Consider the following 18,480-nt stretch of genomic DNA (forward strand, 5'->3'; position numbering starts at 1 on the left):
TCAGAAAACGGCCAGGGACACAGGAGGCCTACTGACATGACATCACAAAGACCTCATCTGTGTTTAATTGGGGATAAAAACCTCTTACTGTCTTTTGAAGTGATCCTTAAACTATCTAGGAGTCAGAAAAGGGCCAGAGACACTGGATGCCTACTGACATGACATCACAAAGACCTCATCTGTGTTTAATTGAGAAAAAAAACCTCTTTCTGTCTTTTGAAGTGATCCTTAAACAGTCTAGGAGTCAGAAAAGGGCCAGAGACACTGGATGCCTACTGACATGACATCACAAAGACCTCATCTGTGTTTAATTGAGAAAAAAAAAACCTCTTACTGCCTTTTGGGGCGATCTTTAAACAGACTAAAAGTCAGAAAAGGGCCAGAGACACTGGATACCTACTGACCTGACATCACAAAGACCTCACCTGTGTTTAATTGAGAAGAAAAAAACCTCTTAATGTCTTTTGAAGCGATCCTTAAATAGTCTAGGAGTCAGAAAAGGTCCAGAGACACTGGAGGCCTACTGACATGACATCACAAAGACCTCATCTGTGTTTAATTGAGAAAAAAAACCTCTTACTGTCTTTTGAAGCGATCCTTAAACAGTCTAGGAGTCAGAAAAGGGTCAGAGACACTGGAGGCCTACTGACATGACATCACAAAGACCTCATCTGTGTTTAATTGAGAAAAAAAACCTCTTACTGTCTTTTGAAGCGATCCTTAAACAGTCTAGGAGTCAGAAAAGGGCCAGAGACACTGGATGCCTACTGACATGACATCAGAAAGACCTCATCTGTGTTTAATTGAGAAAAAAAAACCTCTTACTGCCTTTTGGGGCGATCTTTAAACAGACTAAAAGTCAGAAAAGGGCCAGAGACACTGGATACCTACTGACCTGACATCACAAAGACCTCACCTGTGTTTAATTGAGAAGAAAAAAACCTCTTAATGTCTTTTGAAGCGATCCTTAAACAGTCTAGGAGTCAGAAAAGGGCCAGACACACAGGATGCCTACTGACATGATATCACAAAGACCTCATTTGTGTTTAATTGAGAAAAAAAACCTCTTACTGTCTTTTGAAGCGATCCTTAAACAGTCTAGGAGTCACAAAAGTGGCAGAGACACTGGAGGCCTACTGACATGACATCACAAAGACCTCATCTGTGTTTAATTGAGAAAAAAAACCTCTTACTGTCTTTTGAAGCGATCCTTAAACAGTCTAGGAGTCAGAAAAGGGCGAGAGACACTGGAGGCCTACTGACATGACATCACAAAGACCTCATGTGTGTTTAATTGAGAAAAAAAACCTCTTACTGTCTTTTGAAGTAATCCTTAAACAGTCTAGGAGACAGAAAAGGGCCAGAGACACAGGATGCCTACTGACATGACATCACAAAGACCTCATCTGTGTTTAATTGAGAAAAAAAACCTCTTACTGTCTTTTCAAGCCATCCTTAAACAGTCTAGGAGTCAGAAAAGGGCCAGAGACACTGGATGCCTACTGACATGACATCACAAAGACCTCATCTGTGTTTAATTGAGAAAAAAAAACCTCTTACTGTCTTTTGAAGCGATCCTTAAACAGTCTAGGAGTCAGAAAAGGGCCAGAGACACTGGAGGCCTACTGACATGACATCACAAAGACCTCATCTGTGTTTAATTGAGAAAAAAAACCTCTTACTGTCTTTTGAAGCGATCCTTAAACAGTCTAGGAGTCAGAAAAGGGCCAGAGACAATGGAGGCCTACTGACATGACATCACAAAGACCTCATCTGTGTTTATTGAGAAAAAAACCTCTTACTGTCTTTTGAAGCGATCCTTTAACAGTCTAGGAGTCAGAAAAGTGCCAGAGACACTGGATGCCTACTGACATGACATCACAAAGACCTCATCTGTGTTTAATTGAGAAAAAAAAAACCTCTTACTGTCTTTTGAAGCGATCCTTAAACAGTCTAGGAGTCAGAAAAGGGCCAGAGACACTGGATGCTTACTGACATGACATCACAAAGACCTCATCTGTGTTTAATTGAGAAGAAAAAAACCTTTTACTGCCTTTTGGGGCGATCTTTAAACAGACTAAAAGTTAGAAAAGGGCCAGAGACACTGGATACCTACTGACATGATATCACAAAGACCTCCCCTGTGTTTAATTGAGGAGAAAAAACCTCTTACTGCCTTTTGGGGCCATCTTTAAACAGACTAAAAGTTAGAAAAGGGCCAGAGACACTGGATACCTACTGACATGATATCACAAAGAACTCACCTTTGTTTAATTGAGAAGAAAAAAACCTCTACTGCCTTTTGGGGCTATCTTTAAACAGCCTAGGAGTCAGAAAAGGGCCAGAGACACTGGAGGCCTACTGACATGATATCACAAAGACCTCATCTGTGTTTAATTGAGAAAAAAAACCTCCTACTGTCTTTTGAAGCGATCCTTAAACAGTCTAGGAGTCAGAAAAGGGCCAGAGACACTGGAGGCCTACTGACATGACATCACAAAGACCTCATCTGTGTTTAATTGAGAAAAAAACCCTCTTAGTGTCTTTTGAAGCGATCCTTAAACAGTCTAGGAGTCAGAAAAGGGCCAGAGACACTGGATGCCTACTGACATGACATCACAAAGACCTCATCTGTGTTTAATTGAGAAAAAAAACCTCTTACTGTCTTTTGAAGCGATCCTTGAACAGTCTAGGAGTCACAAAAGTGGCAGAGACACTGGAGGTCTACTGACATGACATCACAAAGACCTCATCTGTGTTTAATTGAGAAAAAAAACCTCTTACTGTCTTTTGAAGCGATCCTTAAACAGTCTAGGAGTCAGAAAAGGGCCAGGGACTCAGGAAGCCTACTGACATGACATCACAAAGACCTCATCTGTGTTTAATTGAGAAAAAAAACCTCTTACTGTCTTTTGAAGCGATCGTTAAACAGTCTAGGAGTCAGAAAAGGGCCAGAGACACTGGATGTTTACTGACATGACATCACAAAGACCTCATTTGTGTTTAATTGAGAAGAAAAAAACCTTTTACTGTCTTTTGGGGCGATCTTTAAACAGACTAAAAGTTAGAAAAGGGCCAGAGACACTGGATACCTACTGACATGATATCACAAAGACCTCCCCTGTGTTTAATTGAGAAGAAAAAAACCTCTTACTGCCTTTTGGGGCCATCTTTAAACAGTCTAAAAGTTAGAAAAGGGCCAGAGACACTGGATACCTACTGACATGATATCACAAAGACCTCACCTTTGTTTAATTGAGAAGAAAAAAACCTCTTACTGCCTTTTGGGGCGATCTTTAAACAGCCTAGGGGTCAGAAAAGGGCCAGAGACACTGGAGGCCTACTGACATGACATCACAAAGACCTCATCTGTGTTTAATTGAGAAAAGAAACCTCTTACTGTCTTTTGAAGCGATCCTTAAACAGTCTAGGAGTCAGAAAAGGGCCAGAGACACTGGATGCCTACTGACATGACATCACAAAGACCTCATCTGTGTTTAATTGAGAAAAAAAACCTCCTACTGTCTTTTGAAGCGATCCTTAAACAGTCTAGGAGTCAGAAAAGGGCCAAAGACACTGGATGCCTACTGACATGACATCACAAAGACCTCATCTGTGTTTAATTGAGAAAAAAAACCTCCTACTGTCTTTTGAAGCGATCCTTAAACAGTCTAGGAGTCAGAAAAGGGCCAGAGACACTGGAGGCCTACTGACATGACATCACAAAGACCTCATCTGTGTTTAATTGAGAAAAAAACCCTCTTAGTGTCTTTTGAAGCGATCCTTAAACAGTCTAGGAGTCAGAAAAGGGCCAGAGACACTGGATGTTTACTGACATGACATCACAAAGACCTCATTTGTGTTTAATTGAGAAGAAAAAAACCTTTTACTGTCTTTTGGGGCGATCTTTAAACAGACTAAAAGTTAGAAAAGGGCCAGAGACACTGGATACCTACTGACATGATATCACAAAGACCTCCCCTGTGTTTAATTGAGAAGAAAAAAACCTCTTACTGCCTTTTGGGGCCATCTTTAAACAGTCTAAAAGTTAGAAAAGGGCCAGAGACACTGGATACCTACTGACATGATATCACAAAGACCTCACCTTTGTTTAATTGAGAAGAAAAAAACCTCTTACTGCCTTTTGGGGCGATCTTTAAACAGCCTAGGGGTCAGAAAAGGGCCAGAGACACTGGAGGCCTACTGACATGACATCACAAAGACCTCATCTGTGTTTAATTGAGAAAAAAAACCTCTTACTGTCTTTTGAAGCGATCCTTAAACAGTCTAGGAGTCAGAAAAGGGCCAGAGACACTGGATGCCTACTGACATGACATCACAAAGACCTCATCTGTGTTTAATTGAGAAAAAAAACCTCCTACTGTCTTTTAAAGCCATCCTTAAACAGTCTAGGAGTCAGAAAAGGGCCAGGGACTCAGGATGCCTACTGACATGACATCACAAAGACCTCATCTGTGTTTAATTGAGAAAAAAATCCTCCTACTGTCTTTTGAAGCCATCCTTAAACAGTCTAGGAGTCAGAAAAGGGCCAGAGACACTGGAGGCCTACTGACATGACATCACAAAGACCTCATCTGTGTTTAATTGAGAAAAAAAACTTTTGAAGTGATCCTTAAACAGTCTAGGAGTCAGAAAAGGGCCAGAGACACTGGATGCCTACTGACATGACATCACAAAGACCTCATCTGTGTTTAATTGAGAAAAAAATCCTCCTACTGTCTTTTGAAGCCATCCTTAAACAGTCTAGGAGTCAGAAAAGGGCCAGAGACACTGGAGGCCTACTGACATGACATCACAAAGACCTCATCTGTGTTTAATTGAGAAAAAAAACCTCTTACTGTCTTTTGAAGCGATCCTTAAACAGTCTAGGAGTCAGAAAAGGGCCAGAGACACTGGATGCCTACTGACATGACATCACAAAGACCTCATCTGTGTTTAATTGAGAAAAAAAACCTCCTACTGTCTTTTGAAGCCATCCTTAAACAGTCTAGGAGTCAGAAAAGGGCCAGAGACACTGGATGCCTACTGACATGACATCACAAAGACCTCATCTGTGTTTAATTGAGAAAAAAAAACCTCTTACTGTCTTTTGGAGCGATCCTTAAACAGTCTAGGAGTCAGAAAACGGCCAGGGACACAGGAGGCCTACTGACATGACATCACAAAGACCTCATCTGTGTTTAATTGGGGATAAAAACCTCTTACTGTCTTTTGAAGTGATCCTTAAACTATCTAGGAGTCAGAAAAAGGCCAGAGACACTGGATGCCTACTGACATGACATCACAAAGACCTCATCTGTGTTTAATTGAGAAAAAAAACCTCTTTCTGTCTTTTGAAGTGATCCTTAAACAGTCTAGGAGTCAGAAAAGGGCCAGAGACACTGGATGCCTACTGACATGACATCACAAAGACCTCATCTGTGTTTAATTGAGAAAAAAAAAACCTCTTACTGCCTTTTGGGGCGATCTTTAAACAGACTAAAAGTCAGAAAAGGGCCAGAGACACTGGATACCTACTGACCTGACATCACAAAGACCTCACCTGTGTTTAATTGAGAAGAAAAAAACCTCTTAATGTCTTTTGAAGCGATCCTTAAATAGTCTAGGAGTCAGAAAAGGTCCAGAGACACTGGAGGCCTACTGACATGATATCACAAAGACCTCATCTGTGTTTAATTGAGAAAAAAAACCTCTTACTGTCTTTTGAAGCGATCCTTAAACAGTCTAGGAGTCAGAAAAGGGTCAGAGACACTGGAGGCCTACTGACATGACATCACAAAGACCTCATCTGTGTTTAATTGAGAAAAAAAACCTCTTACTGTCTTTTGAAGCGATCCTTAAACAGTCTAGGAGTCAGAAAAGGGCCAGAGACACTGGATGCCTACTGACATGACATCAGAAAGACCTCATCTGTGTTTAATTGAGAAAAAAAAACCTCTTACTGCCTTTTGGGGCGATCTTTAAACAGACTAAAAGTCAGAAAAGGGCCAGAGACACTGGATACCTACTGACCTGACATCACAAAGACCTCACCTGTGTTTAATTGAGAAGAAAAAAACCTCTTAATGTCTTTTGAAGCGATCCTTAAACAGTCTAGGAGTCAGAAAAGGGCCAGACACACAGGATGCCTACTGACATGATATCACAAAGACCTCATTTGTGTTTAATTGAGAAAAAAAACCTCTTACTGTCTTTTGAAGCGATCCTTAAACAGTCTAGGAGTCAGAAAAGGGCCAGAGACACTGGATGCCTACTGACATGACATCACAAAGACCTCATCTGTGTTTAATTGAGAAAAAAAACCTCCTACTGTCTTTTGAAGCCATCCTTAAACAGTCTAGGAGTCAGAAAAGGGCCAGAGACACTGGAGGCCTACTGACATGACATCACAAAGACCTCATCTGTGTTTAATTGAGAAAAAAAAACCTCTTACTGTCTTTTGAAGCGATCCTTAAACAGTCTAGGAGTCAGAAAAGGGCCAGGGACAGGAGGCCTACTGACATGACATCACAAAGACCTCATCTGTGTTTAATTGAGAAAAAAAAACCTCTTACTGCCTTTTGGGGCGATCTTTAAACAGACTAAAAGTCAGAAAAGGGCCAGAGACACTGGATACCTACTGACCTGACATCACAAAGACCTCACCTGTGTTTAATTGAGAAGAAAAAAACCTCTTAATGTCTTTTGAAGCGATCCTTAAACAGTCTAGGAGTCAGAAAAGGGCCAGAGACACTGGAGGCCTATTGACATGACATCACAAAGACCTCATCTGTGTTTAATTGAGAAAAAAAAACCTCTTACTGCCTTTTGGGGCGATCTTTAAACAGACTAAAAGTCAGAAAAGGGCCAGAGACACTGGATACCTACTGACCTGACATCACAAACACCTCACCTGTGTTTAATTGAGAAGAAAAAAACCTCTTAATGTCTTTTGAAGCGATCCTTGAACAGTCTAGGAGTCACAAAAGTGGCAGAGACACTGGAGGCCTACTGACATGACATCACAAAGACCTCATCTGTGTTTAATTGAGAAAAAAAACCTCTTACTGTCTTTTGAAGCGATCCTTAAACAGTCTAGGAGTCAGAAAAGGTCGAGAGACACTGGAGGCCTACTGACATGACATCACAAAGACCTCATGTGTGTTTAATTGAGAAAAAAAACCTCTTACTGTCTTTTGAAGTAATCCTTAAACAGTCTAGGAGACAGAAAAGGGCCAGAGACACAGGATGCCTACTGACATGACATCACAAAGACCTCATCTGTGTTTAATTGAGAAAAAAAACCTCTTACTGTCTTTTCAAGCCATCCTTAAACAGTCTAGGAGTCAGAAAAGGGCCAGAGACACTGGATGCCTACTGACATGACATCACAAAGACCTCATCTGTGTTTAATTGAGAAAAAAAAACCTCTTACTGTCTTTTGAAGCGATCCTTAAACAGTCTAGGAGTCAGAAAAGGGCCAGAGACACTGGAGGCCTACTGACATGACATCACAAAGACCTCATCTGTGTTTAATTGAGAAAAAAAACCTCTTACTGTCTTTTGAAGCGATCCTTAAACAGTCTAGGAGTCAGAAAAGGGCCAGAGACAATGGAGGCCTACTGACATGACATCACAAAGACCTCATCTGTGTTTATTGAGAAAAAAACCTCTTACTGTCTTTTGAAGCGATCCTTTAACAGTCTAGGAGTCAGAAAAGTGCCAGAGACACTGGATGCCTACTGACATGACATCACAAAGACCTCATCTGTGTTTAATTGAGAAAAAAAAAACCTCTTACTGTCTTTTGAAGCGATCCTTAAACAGTCTAGGAGTCAGAAAAGGGCCAGAGACACTGGATGCTTACTGACATGACATCACAAAGACCTCATCTGTGTTTAATTGAGAAGAAAAAAACCTTTTACTGCCTTTTGGGGCGATCTTTAAACAGACTAAAAGTTAGAAAAGGGCCAGAGACACTGGATACCTACTGACATGATATCACAAAGACCTCCCCTGTGTTTAATTGAGGAGAAAAAACCTCTTACTGCCTTTTGGGGCCATCTTTAAACAGACTAAAAGTTAGAAAAGGGCCAGAGACACTGGATACCTACTGACATGATATCACAAAGAACTCACCTTTGTTTAATTGAGAAGAAAAAAACCTCTTACTGCCTTTTGGGATTATCTTTAAACAGCCTAGGAGTCAGAAAAGGGCCAGAGACACTGGAGGCCTACTGACATGATATCACAAAGACCTCATCTGTGTTTAATTGAGAAAAAAAACCTCCTACTGTCTTTTGAAGCGATCCTTAAACAGTCTAGGAGTCAGAAAAGGGCCAGAGACACTGGAGGCCTACTGACATGACATCACAAAGACCTCATCTGTGTTTAATTGAGAAAAAAACCCTCTTAGTGTCTTTTGAAGCGATCCTTAAACAGTCTAGGAGTCAGAAAAGGGCCAGAGACACTGGATGCCTACTGACATGACATCACAAAGACCTCATCTGTGTTTAATTGAGAAAAAAAAACCTCTTACTGCCTTTTGAAGCGATCCTTAAACAGTCTAGGAGTCAGAAAAGGGCCAGAGACACTGGATGCCTACTGACATGACATCACAAAGACCTCATCTGTGTTTAATTGAGAAAAAAAACCTCTTACTGTCTTTTGAAGCGATCCTTGAACAGTCTAGGAGTCACAAAAGTGGCAGAGACACTGGAGGTCTACTGACATGACATCACAAAGACCTCATCTGTGTTTAATTGAGAAAAAAAACCTCTTACTGTCTTTTGAAGCGATCCTTAAACAGTCTAGGAGTCAGAAAAGGGCCAGGGACTCAGGAAGCCTACTGACATGACATCACAAAGACCTCATCTGTGTTTAATTGAGAAAAAAAACCTCTTACTGTCTTTTGAAGCGATCGTTAAACAGTCTAGGAGTCAGAAAAGGGCCAGAGACACTGGATGTTTACTGACATGACATCACAAAGACCTCATTTGTGTTTAATTGAGAAGAAAAAAACCTTTTACTGTCTTTTGGGGCGATCTTTAAACAGACTAAAAGTTAGAAAAGGGCCAGAGACACTGGATACCTACTGACATGATATCACAAAGACCTCCCCTGTGTTTAATTGAGAAGAAAAAAACCTCTTACTGCCTTTTGGGGCCATCTTTAAACAGTCTAAAAGTTAGAAAAGGGCCAGAGACACTGGATACCTACTGACATGATATCACAAAGACCTCACCTTTGTTTAATTGAGAAGAAAAAAACCTCTTACTGCCTTTTGGGGCGATCTTTAAACAGCCTAGGGGTCAGAAAAGGGCCAGAGACACTGGAGGCCTACTGACATGACATCACAAAGACCTCATCTGTGTTTAATTGAGAAAAAAAACCTCTTACTGTCTTTTGAAGCGATCCTTAAACAGTCTAGGAGTCAGAAAAGGGCCAGAGACACTGGATGCCTACTGACATGACATCACAAAGACCTCATCTGTGTTTAATTGAGAAAAAAAAACCTCCTACTGTCTTTTGAAGCGATCCTTAAACAGTCTAGGAGTCAGAAAAGGGCCAAAGACACTGGATGCCTACTGACATGACATCACAAAGACCTCATCTGTGTTTAATTGAGAAAAAAAACCTCCTACTGTCTTTTGAAGCGATCCTTAAACAGTCTAGGAGTGTCGGGGACCCGCTTGCTAACTGAAAAAACAGGGTGCCCCTTTGAAGAAAACGTCACGCCAGGCCTGGTGAACGATACAACAGGAACAAGCTTTATTTCAGCAACGTGGAGTCCGCTGGTATGGAGTAAGAGCTTCCACCGAACTCCAGGTGGAAGCTCCCTTTTATACAAAACCCACCTCCTTAGGCTGTATTGCCCCACCCAGTACTTGCGGAGGGAACATGCTGATACAATCATGACTCATGCACATATGCGAGGTTTTCCGGGGTTCCTGATGGCCCATTTTCCTGGAACAAAGGGCCATCTCCGGGCCCTTGTCAAAAGGTGGAGGGGGACATTGAGGTTCTTTAGCGGCCATTGCCACCTCAACGATCGGGTGGGGCGCCCAGCTGCCGGCTTGCCTATGATCACCATGCCCTACCTCCGTGATCGCGGGCGCCTCTGATGGCGGGGTTCGGTCCGGTTCCCCAGCCACCAAGGACCGAACCACGACATTCTGCCCCCCCAAAGGTCCATTCTCCAACCCCCCGGGACGGCCAGGATACCGCTTGTGGAAACGTTCAGTGAGTCGGGGCGCAAGGACGTCCGCTGCCCAGACCCATTCCCGGTCCCCCAAAGCGAAGTCCTTCCATTCCACGAGGTACTGCAACTTCCCCCTGTGGAGTCTAGAGTCCAGGATATCCGCCACCTCGTGGTGCTCCCCCCCCGGCAGGACCTCGGGCGCTGGCGGGGAAAACACGGGGTGCCAAACGTCACCGTCCGGAGTTTTTGTTAGAAGGCTCACGTGAAAGACGGGATGGATGTGCCGGAGGTTCTTGGGGAGCTTGAGCTTGACCGAAACTTCGTTGATCGGGGCCAAGACCTCGAAAGGCCCCAAAAACCGAGGGCCTAGCTTCTTGCTGGGCAAATTCAACCGTAGGTTCCGGGTGGAAAGGTAAACTCGATCCCCCGGTCGGATCTCTTCAGCTGGTCGTCTCTTCCGGTCGGCGTCCTCTTTCTGCGCTGCCTTGACTTTGTGGAGCTGCTCCTGCAGCGACTTCCAGCAGCTCCCGGCACGCTTCCCCCACTCGCGAAGGTCGGCCGATTCCCGGGCGGGGACCTCTCCAAGCTCCGGGAAGTGTCTCAGGTCTGTCCCGTAGACGACGGCAAAAGGCGACATCTCCGTGCTGCTGTGGTCTGCGTTGTTGTACGCGAACTCGGCCAGGGGGAGCAGGGGCACCCAGGTGTCTTGATGATAGGAACCGAAACACCGCAAGTACTGCTCCAGTACTTGATTAACCCGCTCGGTCTGCCCGTCCGTCTGGGGGTGGTAAGCGGAGCTCAGCCCTTGCTCGATGTCTAACAGGCGCAGGAAAGCTTGCCAAAACCGGGACACGAATTGTGAGCCCCGATCGGAAATCACCTTGTCCGGCAGCCCGTGCAGTCGGAACACGTGATCCAGGAACATCCGAGCCAACTGTGAAGCACTGGGGACACTGGCGCAAGGAATGAAATGGGCCTGTTTGGAAAATAGATCTACCACCACCCAGATCACCGTTTTCCCCTTGCTGGGAGGCAAGTCTGTTATAAAGTCCATGGAGATCACTGACCACGGCCGGGTCGGGACCTCGAGCGGGTGCAGCAGACCTTTCGGCTTGCCAACCCCCGGCTTGCAGGTCAGGCAGACAGGACAACCACTGACGTAAGCTTTTGTGTCCCGCCGCAGACTGGGCCACCAAAACCGCCGCCGGGCCAACTTCCAGGATTTTACGAAACCGAAGTGCCCGGCGGTCTTAGCATCGTGGCAGAGGCTGAGGGCTTCCCGTCGTAGCCCTTCCGGGACGTAGACAGCCTCCCCCCTCCGCCAGAGACCGGAGTCCAAAATCAAAGAGTCCCGGAGCTCAGCCAGCTCCTCGTCTGTCCCGTAGGCTGCCACTAGGCGGTCTCGGAGCGGGGCGGTCGCCGGGTCGGGCTCCCATTCCTCCCTGGCCCGACGCCTAGTGACGACCCCCCGTCCCAGCTGCTCCTCACCAAACACGGACCTGGTGCAGGGAGCGTACCCCTCCCCATAATGCGGCAGACGGGAGAGGGCGTCCGCGAGGAAATTCTCTTTGCCGGGGATGTGACCAAGCTTGAAATTGTACCGCGAAAAGAACTCCGCCCACCTCATCTGTTTGGCGTTCAGGGATCGCGGTTGCCGGAGCGCCTCCAGATTCTTGTGATCTGTCCAGACCTCGAACGGCTCCTCTGTTTCCTCCAGCCAATGCCGCCATTCGGTGAGGGCGAACTTAATCGCAAACGCCTCCTTCTCCCAGGTAGACCAGTTCCGCTCCGTTTCGGCGAATTTTCGTGAGAGGTAGGCCGCCGGCCTCAGCTGTCCCGCCTTGTCTCGCTGCAGGAGAACCGCCCCGGCTGCTGCGTCGCTGGCGTCGACTTGTACCACCATCGGCTGGGTTGGGTCGACGTGCAGTAGCGTGGGCTCAGACGCGAAAGCTTGCTTGAGGGCCAGGAACGCTGCCTCCGATTTCTCATTCCAGCCGAGCGCTGCGCTGGGCCGCGTGGCGCGAGGACCTCTCCCCTTGGTACCTAGCAAGTCCGTGAGGGGAGCCACTACGGAGGAGTATCTGGGGATGAAGCCTCTAAAAAAGTTAGCAAACCCCAGGAAGCTTTGTAGCTGTTTCCGGGTGCGGGGCCTTTCCCAGGCCAGCACCGCCTGCACCTTCTCGGGGTCCATAGCTATGCCCTGGGCTGAGATGCGGTAGCCCAAATAGTCCAGGGAGGGACGGTGGAATTCGCACTTAGCCAGCTTCACGTATAGGTGGTTTGCCAGCAGGCGCTTTAACACCTCCCTCACCAGGGTCACGTGCTCTTGGGGATCTTGGCTGTAGATCAGGACGTCATCCAAATAAACAACCACCCCCTGAAACAGAAGGTCCTGCAACACCTCATTAATTAGACTCATGAAAACCCCAGGTGCCCCGCTTAAACCGAACGGCATCACTTTAAATTCGAATTGTCCCAATTGACAGTTAAACGCTGTTTTCCACTCATCCCCCTCCCGGATGCGTACCCGGTAGTACGCCTCCCTTAGGTCCAGCTTAGTGAACAGAGTCCCTTTGCCCAGCCGGGCCAGCAAATCCGGGATCAGCGGGAGGGGGTAAGCGTTCCCCGCTGCGATGGCGTTGAGGCCCCGGTAGTCCTGGCACAGCCGTCGGGACCCATCCTTTTTCCGGACGAACAAGACTGGAGCTCCCATGGGACTGGAAGCGGGCCGGATGAAACCTCGGGCCAGATTTTTACCCAAAAACTCCCGGAGGTCCTTGAGCTCACCCTCACTCATCTTGTAGATGCGCCCTTTGGGTAGTACCGCCCCCTCTGGGATGTTGATAGCGCAGTCCGTGCGGCGGTGTGGGGGTAGCTCGTCCGCTTCCCGCTCGCTGAAAACGGCTGCGAGGTCTCGGTACTCTGGCGGGACCTCGGGCTCTGGTATCTCCTGCTGCGCCGCCGCCGCTCCCCTGGGACGCGCCGCCGTCCTCTTGTGGCTGGAATTCTCGTGGGGGACCCGATGCCGTGCACCCACCGTCAAGTCGAACTTCAGGGTCCCCGCCCGCCAGTCCACCACGGGGTTGTGTTCCTTCAGCCAATCCAGGCCCAACACCGCCCGATATCCCGCTACGGGGACCTGGATCAGCCACCGCAGCTCTTGGTGGTCCCCTATGTGGATGGCAATAGGACCCACCTCCTCCCCGAAAGGTCCCCCCTGAATCGGGCTGCCGTCCATCTGGACGAAAACCAGGGGAACCTTCCGAATGCGCTTCGGTAGCCCCAAAGCCCGGGCTATCTGGGGGTGGACCATGCTGTGGTCGCATCCAGAGTCCAAAAGAGCCTCCCCCACCCAACTTAGTCCGTTCTCCGGGTTCCGGAGCTCTAAAATTACCACGTTCGGAGGTCGCGCCTCATGCTGTAGGGGTTTTCCCTCGCACCGCGGGACCTGCTGCCCGGCGCCGTCTACAGCAGGTCCTGGCCGTTTCCCGTCGCCTGGGCGCTTCCCGGTTCGTTGCGGAGGTCCTCCGCCCGGCGTGCCTGCTGGGGGCGTGTCGCACCTCCCCCCTGGGAGAGCCCGCGGTCCTCCCCCCCTTGCCGTTGGCACGCTGCTGCGAAATGTCCTGACCCCCCGCATTTCAGGCACAGACCTTCCCGGCGTCTCCTTTCCCGCTCGGGGTTCGGGGGTCGTTTGGGGCGAGAGTTGTCGGGGCCCGGTCTCGGCGCCTCGGCTGACCCGCCTTTGACCTCCCGGGGGGGTGCGGCGGCCCAACCCAGGCTGGCTTCCAGCTTGGCGACCACAAAACACCACCCCTCCAGTGTAGACAGATCTTCTTCCGTCCCCTTGATCACGGCCCATTCCCTGAGCTTCGGGTTAAGGCCCTCCCGGAAGTACTCGATTTGGGTCTCCTCGTTCCAGGAGAACACCTTGCCTGCTTCCCTCCGGAAAATGTCTATATAGTCCATAACCCCCCTAGTACCCTGTCGAAGTCCCTTGATCCGACTCTTTGCCTTGTCCTCAGCCTGGGGGTCCTGGAATCGTCGGCGGAGCGCGACCACGAAGTCCTGCAGGTCCCGAGTTGCCGGGTCGCCGCGCTCGGCCAACCCTAGGTACCACTGACCCGCCTTGCCCTGGAGACACGAGGCCACCCCCCAGACCAAGTCCTCGGAGTCCTCATACCGGTCTCCATACCTCCGGGCATGCGTCAGCGCGTGGAGGAGGAACTGCGGGAGGTCGTCCGGCGTCCCGTCGAAACGCGCCTTAAGCTCTGGGGGGGAACGTTTTGGAGAGTAGTCCGACCCCCTCCGGATCCGGGATTCTCGGCGTCCGCCGTCTCGTCCTGCTCCGCTCCACCGGCTACCAACTTGCCCAACGACGCCGTGCCGCTCCCTGCCTTGCACGTCGCTCCTGCGTTGGTCCGGCTCTCGCCGCCCCGTCGGCTCACCCGCTCCCCCGAGATCCTCTGCTGTCTCGCCTCTCCGCTGGCCGTCTCGCCTACTCGGGACTGAAAACTGCTCCGGGTCGGGGTCCGGGGCCCGCTCACCAGTGCCGGGCTCGTCCTCGTCGCTGGAGACGTCCTCACTCGACGCGATCCCCTCCGCTGTTGTATTACCAGTCCCTCCGGGCCCGGCCCGAGCTTGCTCACGGGCTTCAGCTGCCTGCAAGCGCCTGGCCAAGTCCGCCATGGCCCGCCGCAGGTCCTCTAGGGATTCCTCAGGTCCTACCGGGCGAAGCGCCTGCCTCAGCTGGGTGTCCCAGGTTGGGGCCAACCCCCCAGACCTCGGCGCGCTCCCCGCCGTGCTTGGGAACCCCATGGCCCGGCGCCTTCCCTTGGCCGCCGCTGCCGAGGGTCTCGGGGTCCCGGACAGCTGCTCCTGGCCCCCCGATTTTCGGAGGAAATCTCCCGGGGACATTAAACTCATGTTCCCGGGGTTCGTGGGGGTCGAGACCGCCCCGTTGCTTGAAAACGCCATCTCTGGATCCGTCCCGATAAGCGCTCGGATGCGATGCCGACCCTGGAGTTCGGTGGGAAGCTCTTACGATGTCGGGGACCCGCTTGCTAACTGAAAAAACAGGGTGCCCCTTTGAAGAAAACGTCACGCCAGGCCTGGTGAACGATACAACAGGAACAAGCTTTATTTCAGCAACGTGGAGTCCGCTGGTATGGAGTAAGAGCTTCCACCGAACTCCAGGTGGAAGCTCCCTTTTATACAAAACCCACCTCCTTAGGCTGTATTGCCCCACCCAGTACTTGCGGAGGGAACATGCTGATACAATCATGACTCATGCACATATGCGAGGTTTTCCGGGGTTCCTGATGGCCCATTTTCCTGGAACAAAGGGCCATCTCCGGGCCCTTGTCAAAAGGTGGAGGGGGACATTGAGGTTCTTTAGCGGCCATTGCCACCTCAACGATCGGGTGGGGCGCCCAGCTGCCGGCTTGCCTATGATCACCATGCCCTACCTCCGTGATCGCGGGCGCCTCTGATGGCGGGGTTCGGTCCGGTTCCCCAGCCACCAAGGACCGAACCACGACAAGGAGTCAGAAAAGGGCCAGAGACACTGGAGGCCTACTGACATGACATCACAAAGACCTCATCTGTGTTTAATTGAGAAAAAAACCCTCTTAGTGTCTTTTGAAGCGATCCTTAAACAGTCTAGGAGTCAGAAAAGGGCCAGAGACACTGGATGTTTACTGACATGACATCACAAAGACCTCATTTGTGTTTAATTGAGAAGAAAAAAACCTTTTACTGTCTTTTAGGGCGATCTTTAAACAGACTAAAAGTTAGAAAAGGGCCAGAGACACTGGATACCTACTGACATGATATCACAAAGACCTCCCCTGTGTTTAATTGAGAAGAAAAAAACCTCTTACTGCCTTTTGGGGCCATCTTTAAACAGTCTAAAAGTTAGAAAAGGGCCAGAGACACTGGATACCTACTGACATGATATCACAAAGACCTCACCTTTGTTTAATTGAGAAGAAAAAAACCTCTTACTGCCTTTTGGGGCGATCTTTAAACAGCCTAGGGGTCAGAAAAGGGCCAGAGACACTGGAGGCCTACTGACATGACATCACAAAGACCTCATCTGTGTTTAATTGAGAAAAAAAACCTCTTACTGTCTTTTGAAGCGATCCTTAAACAGTCTAGGAGTCAGAAAAGGGCCAGAGACACTGGATGCCTACTGACATGACATCACAAAGACCTCATCTGTGTTTAATTGAGAAAAAAATCCTCCTACTGTCTTTTGAAGCCATCCTTAAACAGTCTAGGAGTCAGAAAAGGGCCAGAGACACTGGAGGCCTACTGACATGACATCACAAAGACCTCATCTGTGTTTAATTGAGAAAAAAAACCTCTTACTGTCTTTTGAAGTGATCCTTAAACAGTCTAGGAGTCAGAAAAGGGCCAGAGACACTGGATGCCTACTGACATGACATCACAAAGACCTCATCTGTGTTTAATTGAGAAAAAAATCCTCCTACTGTCTTTTGAAGCCATCCTTAAACAGTCTAGGAGTCAGAAAAGGGCCAGAGACACTGGAGGCCTACTGACATGACATCACAAAGACCTCATCTGTGTTTAATTGAGAAAAAAAACCTCTTACTGTCTTTTGAAGCGATCCTTAAACAGTCTAGGAGTCAGAAAAGGGCCAGAGACACTGGATGCCTACTGACATGACATCACAAAGACCTCATCTGTGTTTAATTGAGAAAAAAAAACCTCTTACTGCCTTTTGGGGCGATCTTTAAACAGACTAAAAGTCAGAAAAGGGCCAGAGACACTGGATACCTACTGACCTGACATCACAAAGACCTCACCTGTGTTTAATTGAGAAGAAAAAAACCTCTTAATGTCCTTTGAAGCGATCCTTAAACAGTCTAGGAGTCAGAAAAGGGCCAGAGACACTGGAGGCCTACTGACATGACATCACAAAGACCTCATCTGTGTTTAATTGAGAAAAAAAACCTCTTACTGTATTTTGAAGCGATCCTTAAACAGTCTAGGAGTCAGAAAAGGGCCAGGGACACAGGAGGCCTACTGACATGACATCACAAAGACCTCATCTGTGTTTAATTGGGGATAAAAACCTCTTACTGTCTTTTGAAGCCATCCTTAAACAATCTAGGAGTCAGAAAATGGCCAGAGACACTGGATGCCTACTGACATGACATCACAAAGACCTCATCTGTGTTTAATTGAGAAAAAAACCTCTTACTGTCTTTTGAAGTGATCCTTAAACAGTCTAGGAGATAGAAAAGGGCCAGAGACACAGGATGCCTACTGACATGACATCACAAAGACCTCATCTGTGTTTAATTGAGAAAAAAAACCTCTTACTGTCTTTTGAAGTGATCCTTAAACAGTCTAGGAGACAGAAAAGGGCCAGAGACACAGGATGCCTACTGACATGACATCACAAAGACCTCATCTGTGTTTAATTGAGAAAAAAAACCTCTTACTGTCTTTTGAAGCGATCCTTAAACAGTCTAGGAGTCAGAAAAGGGCCAGAGACACTGGAGGCCTACTGACATGACATCACAAAGACCTCATCTGTGTTTAATTGAGAAAAAAAACCTCTTACTGTCTTTTGAAGCGATCCTTAAACAGTCTAGGAGTCAGAAAAGGGCCAGAGACAATGGAGGCCTACTGACATGACATCACAAAGACCTCATCTGTGTTTAATTGAGAAAAAAAACCTCTTACTGTCTTTTGAAGCCATCCTTAAACAGTCTAGGAGTCAGAAAAGGGCCAGAGACACAGGATGCCTACTGACATGACATCACAAAGACCTCATCTGTGTTTAATTGAGAAAAAAAACCTCTTACTGTCTTTTGAAGCGATCCTTAAACAGTCTAGGAGTCAGAAAAGGGCCAGAGACACTGGATGCCTACTGACATGACATCACAAAGACCTCATCTGTGTTTAATTGAGAAAAAAATCCTCCTACTGTCTTTTGAAGCCATCCTTAAACAGTCTAGGAGTCAGAAAAGGGCCAGAGACACTGGAGGCCTACTGACATGACATCACAAAGACCTCATCTGTGTTTAATTGAGAAAAAAAACCTCTTACTGTCTTTTGAAGTGATCCTTAAACAGTCTAGGAGTCAGAAAAGGGCCAGAGACACTGGATGCCTACTGACATGACATCACAAAGACCTCATCTGTGTTTAATTGAGAAAAAAATCCTCCTACTGTCTTTTGAAGCCATCCTTAAACAGTCTAGGAGTCAGAAAAGGGCCAGAGACACTGGAGGCCTACTGACATGACATC

This window comes from Paroedura picta, chromosome 17 (assembly GCF_049243985.1).
Source record: "Paroedura picta isolate Pp20150507F chromosome 17, Ppicta_v3.0, whole genome shotgun sequence".
NCBI classification, from domain to species: Eukaryota; Metazoa; Chordata; class Lepidosauria; order Squamata; family Gekkonidae; genus Paroedura; species Paroedura picta.